This window comes from Pteropus alecto, unplaced genomic scaffold (genome assembly GCF_000325575.1).
Source record: "Pteropus alecto unplaced genomic scaffold, ASM32557v1 scaffold98, whole genome shotgun sequence".
Taxonomy (NCBI): Eukaryota; Metazoa; Chordata; class Mammalia; order Chiroptera; family Pteropodidae; genus Pteropus; species Pteropus alecto.
Genome location: NW_006443570.1, coordinates 23,321,491 through 23,329,393, shown reverse-complemented (window position 1 = coordinate 23,329,393; position 7,903 = coordinate 23,321,491). Strand labels below are relative to the sequence as shown.

At 33.6% G+C, this 7,903-nt stretch overlaps 1 pseudogene; it reads left to right on the top strand.

Moving 5' to 3' along the window:
* The first annotated feature begins 6,662 nt into the window (after window positions 1–6,662).
* LOC102884799 lies at window positions 6,663–7,613 on the top strand (annotated as a pseudogene).
* The last annotated feature ends 290 nt before the right edge of the window (window positions 7,614–7,903 follow it).

Below are 7,903 nucleotides of genomic sequence, written 5' to 3'. Positions count from 1 at the left end.
AAAAAAAGAATGAAATATTGCCATCTGCAACAACACAGAGGGACCTAGAGGATATCGTGCTGAGTGGAGTCAGACAAAGAAAGACAAATGTCATATGATTTCACTCACATGTGGACTCTATAGATAAAATAAATGAACAAACAAAACAGAAACAAACTCATAGATACTGACGAGAACATTTCGGTGGTTGCCAGATAGGAGGAGGGTTGCAAGGATGGGTGAAAAAGGGGAAGAGATTAAGAAATACAAACTAATAGTTGCAAAATTGTCATGGGGATATAAAGTACAGCATAAGGAATAAACTCAATAATTTTGTAATAACTATGTATGGTGTCAGTCGGGTATGAGATTTATCGGGGTGATTACTTTGTAAATTATACAGATGTCTAATCAACATGTCTAATCTTCAAAAAAGATACACAAATGGCCAATAAGCACATGAAAATATGCTCAAAATCACCAATAATTAGGGAGATACAAATCAAAACTACAGTTAGTCACTCCTTTATACCGATTAGGATGGTTGCTATAAAAAAAAAAAAAAAAAAAACAGAAAACAAGTGTTGGCAAAGATTGGAGAAATTGGAACCCTGTGCATTGTTGGTGCTAATTTAAATGGTATAGCAGCTATGGAAAGCAGTATGGAGATTCCTCAAAAAATTAAAAATAGAATTACCATACGACACAGTAATTCCACTTCTGGATATATACTCAAAATAATTGAAAGCAGGGTCTCAAAGAAATATTTGCATACCCATGTTTATAGCATTATTCATAATAGCTAAAACACAGATGCAACCCAAGTGTCAAATCAACCAATAAATGAATTATTAAAATGTGTATATTCACACAATGGAATATTATATAGCCTTTATATGAAAATAAATTCTGCAATATGCTGCAACATGGACAAATCTTGAGGATATTATGCTTAATGAAATAAGTCAGTCACAAAAAATACAAATACTGCGTGATTCGACTTGTATAAGGTACTTAAAATACTCAAAATCATAAAGGCAGAAAGTATGATGACTGCCAGGGGCTTGGGGGAGGGGAAATTAATAGGTACAGAGTATCAGATTTACAAGAGGAAGAGAGTTATAAGAAAGGATGGTAGCGATGGCTGCATAACAATGTGAATATATTTATACCAGTGGACACTTAAATATATTTATACTGGACACTTAAAAATGGCTAAGGTGGTAAATGTCATGTGTATTTTAACATAATATAAAAGTTCATATGCAAATAAATAAATAAACAATTGCACAATTCTGTCATTATAGCATTAAAGCAGTCATAGACAATATGTAAATGAGTGGAACCAGGCTGCGTTCCAATAAAATTTATTTACAAAACCAAATGGCAGGTAGATTTTACTCACAAAGTATAGCCTGTTGACCTGATTCAGAACAAACATACACAACTGTGAAATATTTAAAGCTTTCCTTGAAATCAATGAAGAAGCAAGAGCCATTTATCACCACATTTATTCAACATTGTACTGAAAGGCCTAGTTTGTGCTGCAAGACAAGAAATAAAAGGTATAAGGATTGAAAAGGAAGAAAAAAATGTCAGATTCACAAACCTGCATGTAAACATAAAAATTACAAAGGAATCTACAAACCAATGGGAATATTGGCATCCCTAGCAAGATCATCTGATATAAGATCAATATGCAAATATCTTTTGTGTTACTATATATGAGTAGTAAACAAGTAGGGAAAAAAAATCTTTAAAATGTCATCAATTACCATAGCATTTAAAAGCATCAAATATGTAATGAATCAGCAAAAGATGGAGAAGAACTCTACTGAAGACTACACAACGTTAATGAAATAAATCAAAGAAAAAAATGGAGAAACATACCAAATTCAAAAGTTAGAAGGTTCAATATTGCAAAGATGCCCATTCTCCCCTAAATTAATCTAGTTTCAATACTGTCAAAATATCTTTTTGAGAAAATTGGCAAGCTTACTCTAAAATTTATATGGAAATTCAGAGCCAAGAATAGCTAAAGAAAGAGGTACTGTAGAAGAAAACAGAGAATTTAAACCTTATATCAATCCTATCAGAAGATATAGTAATTAATGAGTGGAGTATTGATGTAAGGAAAGACAAATTGGCAAATAAAACAGGGTCCAGAAACAGATTCACATATATACAGTCACCTGACTAATGTAAAGATTTACACAACAAGGGACAGGGAAAAGATGGTTTCTTCAATGAATGGAAATAGATCAGTTATGTTGCTACATTTGTAGAGAAAAATGTTATCTTGATCTCTCCCTCATTGGACACAAAAATCGTTCTAAATTTACAGCAGATCTAAATGTAAAAGGTAAAACAATATATCTTTTATAGATATATTGGAAAATATAGAACCTTGGTAAAGATTTAGTGAAAATTATTAAACAAGATTTTTTAAAGCACTAATTTCAAAATTAAAATTAATAAATTAGATTCTATTAAAATTAAAATCTTCTGTTTCCCAATAATACTATTAACTGAATGAAAGCCAATCCACAAACTTGGAGAAGATATTTCTGTATATATCTGACACAGGTCTCATAACCAGAATACCCAAAGAACTCTTATAAATCAACATGAAAAAGACAGGCAATCCAATAGAAAAAAAATGGGCAAAAGATTTAATGATATCTTACACAAGAGGATATACTTATGGAGATCATTAGTTCATTAGTCATCACAGAAATTAAAATTAAAACCACAATAAAATATTACTGCATACCCAATAAAAAGCTCAAATGAAAAGTATGGAAAAATACGAAATCATGGTAAGAATGTGGAGCAACTGAATGTGACTCTGTGAGAGGTCCTGTGGATACAGAAATGAAAATTGCATTGTCCCTGCTCTCGAGGCTCTCACAGTCTCCCAGAACACATTTACACATTATCATAATATCTCCCCCCTTTATCTTTAGTAACATTTTTAAATTTTTAATTAAAGCCTATTTTAATCTCTAAAATCTTTTTTTGTATTTAAAGACTAATGTATAACCACTCTAGTTTCTAATTAGATGCTGTTTGCATGATATATATTTTCCCATCATTTTACTTTCAACATTTCTTACTAAATTTCAGATGTTTTTGAATAAATGTTTCTTCATTTGTTGTTTGCCTTAGGACCTTTTCCACAGGTTTTAAATCCTTATTTTTTTTTTATATTTTCACCAGTTTCATTGGGGTGTGGTTCCATGAAGCTCCTGTATAGCCAACATTATTTATAGAAAAAGCCATAATTTTTAAAATTTTATTTAGTTTCAAGTATGTGGTACACTGGTTAGACATCTATATAGTTCATAAAATGATCCCCTCAATTGCTCCCTCCCTCCCTTGACCCTCTACCTAGCCAACATATTAATGCTAATTGCATTCCCTATGCAGTGCTCCCTATCCCCATGACCATCCATCAGCTACTAATTTGTACTTCTTTAACTCTTCACCCCATTCTCCCAGCCCCCCAAACCTCCCTCCCCTCTGTCCATCACCAAATTGACCACTATATTTGTCAGTCTGGTTTTGGTTAGTTTGTTCTTTTTATTCCTTAGACTCCGCATATAAGTGAACTCATAGTGTTTATCTTTCTGTGTCTGACTTAAATACCTTCTAGGTCCATCAGAGCAATATCTTTTTCCATCCCCTTTTTAGTCCGTGTGTATCTTTTAATCTGAAGTGAGTCTCTTATAGGCAACATGTAGGGGTCTTGTTTTCCTTTCCATTCATCCACTCTTTTAGTTGGAGCACTTAATTTTTTTCTATTTGAGTTACTTATTGGTTATATAGTTGTTACCATTCTTTATTCCTGTGACAATATCCTTCTGCTGTTGATATCATGAATTAAGTTTTTTGTTTTCTCTTTTTTCATAAAGTCTTTTGCATAAAAGGATTATTCACCCGAATATTAGGAATGATATCTTTCTTTTAGACTGTTGAGGCTGTTCAAAACACAATTTTAATCTATTCATTTTCAAAGAGACAAGCCGGATCTACTACAGGGTTTTTTGTTTTTGTTTTTGTTATTTTTAGGGGAGATGGCATAGAGTCACCAAAATGAAACGCTAATTTATATCTTATTTTATTATGGTATAAATTCCAAGAAATGTAACAGAAATAAAGAATGAAAGTGAAATATAACAACGTGAGAGGAAGCATAATTTTTAGATTTTTAGGTTGGAAAGGCATTCAAAGTCAGATAAATCAATGAAGGAGATATATCACTGAATAGAACTTGGTAAATTTTAAATTTAATATTAAAGAAAAAATCATGCAGGCAGAAATATAAGTTTATTCGAAAAGAAAAAAATAGATAATATAATGACAATGTTGACTTGGAGAAAGTTGCCCATCACGTTGTTGAGCAAATAAAGATGACTGAAAAAAAATCTAAAAGTATTTTCACCAAAATGTTGACAGTGGTTACATGGCAGAATTTGGAATGATGTATGCTTCCTTCCAATTTAAATTTTTTGCATTTCTTGAATTATGCACATTGCAATTTTTACTTATAATCAATAGATTGCAATGTATTAAAAGCTATTTTGAGAAAATGAATTTCATGGGATTCTTATAAAAATTTACACCTTAAATTATTGAAGAAATTTCAACAAATACACAATAGTAGAAATTGTGAAATAAGTGAATATAAGTTTAAGATGGACTCTAATGCAAACAAATCATATCAAAAATGTAATAAAAATGGCACATAAAAAGAAACTATAGAGAAACCCCATTTATAAATATAATCACAAAAATCTAAATAAAACAATTGCAAATCAATTTCAGTACTTTATGCTGGGAATGCAAGTGTGGTTCAATATTACCAAAACTATTAATGTAATAAGCACTGAAAAAGCATTTGGTTAAAAATAAAAAGCCAGAGCTAATTATTAAAATACTATTATAAAACATAAATAGAAGGATAATTGCTAACTATATATATACTCTCTTATGTTTAAACTTTTTAAGGCTCATTACTGTACTTGGAATGTTAAATTTTTAAATCTTAACAAAGGTTCTACATGACCTGACCCTTGCTTACCTACACAATCCCATATCTCACCACTTCTCTCTTTATTCAGGCATCCTGACCCATATTTAATTTCTTAAATATAACAAAGGCCCAACCAGGTCTTTTGCACATGCACCTCTCTTTCTGCAATGCTCTTTGATCAAGGCTACATAGATTGACTTTTCCTATCCTTCACATCGCAAATAATAAAAACATCAAAATGTGAGCAGTTGTTACTTATCTCCACATAATGAAATTCAGTGTAACTTATTTGTATGTCCTTCTATTTATTTTTTTATTTGGGGAATTTAAAATTTCTTTACTCCTTATATATTGTTTTCAAATGGAAAGGCACATTAAGTTATTAGTATGCTTGAAATGTGTTTGGTAAGAAATAAGATATTGACTTCACATTTTTCTCCAAATAGACAATTGTCTCAATAACATTTATTGAATAATACAAAATGTATCTGCTAATAAGAGTACTACCATAATAATCATCTAAATCCTGCATGTTATTTGGTCTGTATCTGAAGCTTCCACCCAATTCTATTGATCTGTTCATTGCAGCGGCACTACCGCACTGTTTTAGAGTTCTTTATATTTGGCAGAGGAGGACTTCCCCTGTTCTCCTGCCTAATTTTTTTACTTATTTTTAGATTAAATTTGGATGAGCTAGCTTTCTTCCTTAAGAACTGTGTTAGAATTTTAACTTCAAATAGGTTAAATTTTAGATTAATTTGGTAGAATAAGCACCTTTGCTATAGTTTTTGTTTCTTTCTGAAATCGTGGCATGTCTACCCATTTATTAAGATTATATGCCTCTCTGGAGAATTTGAAGACCCTGATTGATTCTTACTAATATCTTAATACATGGATTTGCTTGTCGATAATGTGGATAAGATTGTTTTACATTATATTTTAATCTTATTATTCTTGATTATTATTTACATAGAATAATGATGATGATGATGAATATTTCTTGAGTACTCACTGAAGGCCAGCTCATTGTGTTAAGCATTTTATTGCTTCATTTGATTCTCACCCCAACCCATTTTTCACATGAAGAAATGGAGTATTAAAGAGCTCAGGTAAATTGCCTCAGGTTTCACAACTAGAAAGCATCAGAACTTGAACCTGATTTCAGGTGTTCTGAAATTCCTCTTTATTTCTAATGGCATTTCAGCTGTTCGTTTTGGGTTTCCCAGATAAATCATCTGATCAGCAAATAATGATCATTTTCCCATTTCCTTTCAGTTATATTTTTACTTCTCCCCTTTCTTCAATTGTATAACATCAATTTCTTGTACTGCATACACCTGTTTTAAATATCACTACATATATTACAATCTCATAATATAACATACTGATCTTTAAGCACTTCCAAGAGAATTGTAAAATGATATTATTTAAAATAAGACATCGATGTTATTCCTATAATATTGAGTATGCCAAATTAGATGTGGCCGGAATGACTAAGTTGCACAAAGATTTTCCATGTTCTGTTTTTGTGTCTGTTATTACATTGTTCCTTATGCAAAGTATACAAATATAAAATTTAGCCTAAGATATTTTTAATGCTAAGAAAACAGTTAATTTTGATCATTTGAATGTCCTTATTCAATTGAGGGCATTTAGTAAACATCTGTTGGTCCCGGTGTTGCAGAAAGTTGAAAAAATGGAAGGAGGCAACCAGAGTGGGGTCTCCGAGTTGCTGCTCCTGCGGATCTCAGAGAAAACTTAAGACCAGCAGGTTCTGTTTTGGATGTTCCTGTTCATGTACCCGGTCACAGTGGTGGGAAATGTGCTCATCATTCTGGCCACTGGCTTTGATTCTCACCTGCATACTCCCATGTATTTCTTCCTGGCCAACCTCTCCTTCACCGACCTCTTCTTTGTCACCAACACAATCCCCAAGATGCTGGTGAACCTTCAGTCCCAGAACAAAGCCATCTCTTACGTGGGATGTCTGACACAGCTGTACTTCCTGGTCTCCTTGGTGACACAGGACAACCTTATCCTGGCCATGATGGCATATGATCACTTTGTGGCCATCTGCCACCCCCTCCACTATGCCATAGCCATGAGCCCTAGACTCTGTATGTTGCTCCTCATGCCAGGACTCTCTGACCTCTATGGCCTCACTCTCATCCTCCTCATGTCCACCTTCTGTGGGTCCCAGATTATCCACTACATCTTCTGTGAGATGAATGTCTTGCTGAGGCTCGCATGTTCCAACACTGAAGTCAATCATGTGGTGCTAATGGCCACAGGATATTTCATCTTCCTCATCCCCTGTGGGTTCATGATCATGTCCTATGTCTGGATTGTCAAAGCCATCCTCTGAACATGATCAATCTCTAGGAAATACAAAGCCTTCTCCACCTGTGCCTCTCATTTGGCTGTGGTCTTCCTCTTCTATGGGTCTCTTTGTATGGTATATCTGAAGGACTCTGTAGCCACAGTGATGTATGCTGTGGTCACCCCCATGATGAACTCTCTCATCTACAGCCTGAGGAACAAGGACATGCATGGGGCTCTGGGAAAACTCTTCCTAGGAAAGGCTTCCTGGAGAGGTTGATGTGAGGGTAATTTTGAAAAGGGCATTAAAGTGAAGACTAGGCATTTCTTCCACCATGTGCAAAGCATTATCCTATGGGGGACACAGGAGTGATTAGGACATAGCTCCAGCTTAGAATGAGCTCATATATCTGCGATAAAGAAAAGACATGTTTGTGTAACCCAAAGGCCCCCAGACCTCACAAGCAATGGCAATAAATAAGGTCACACTAACACTAATACTAGAAGTTTGCAGGATCAAATCCTTGGACTTACCTGACACAGGACCCCAGTCCCAGCCACATCCAGATA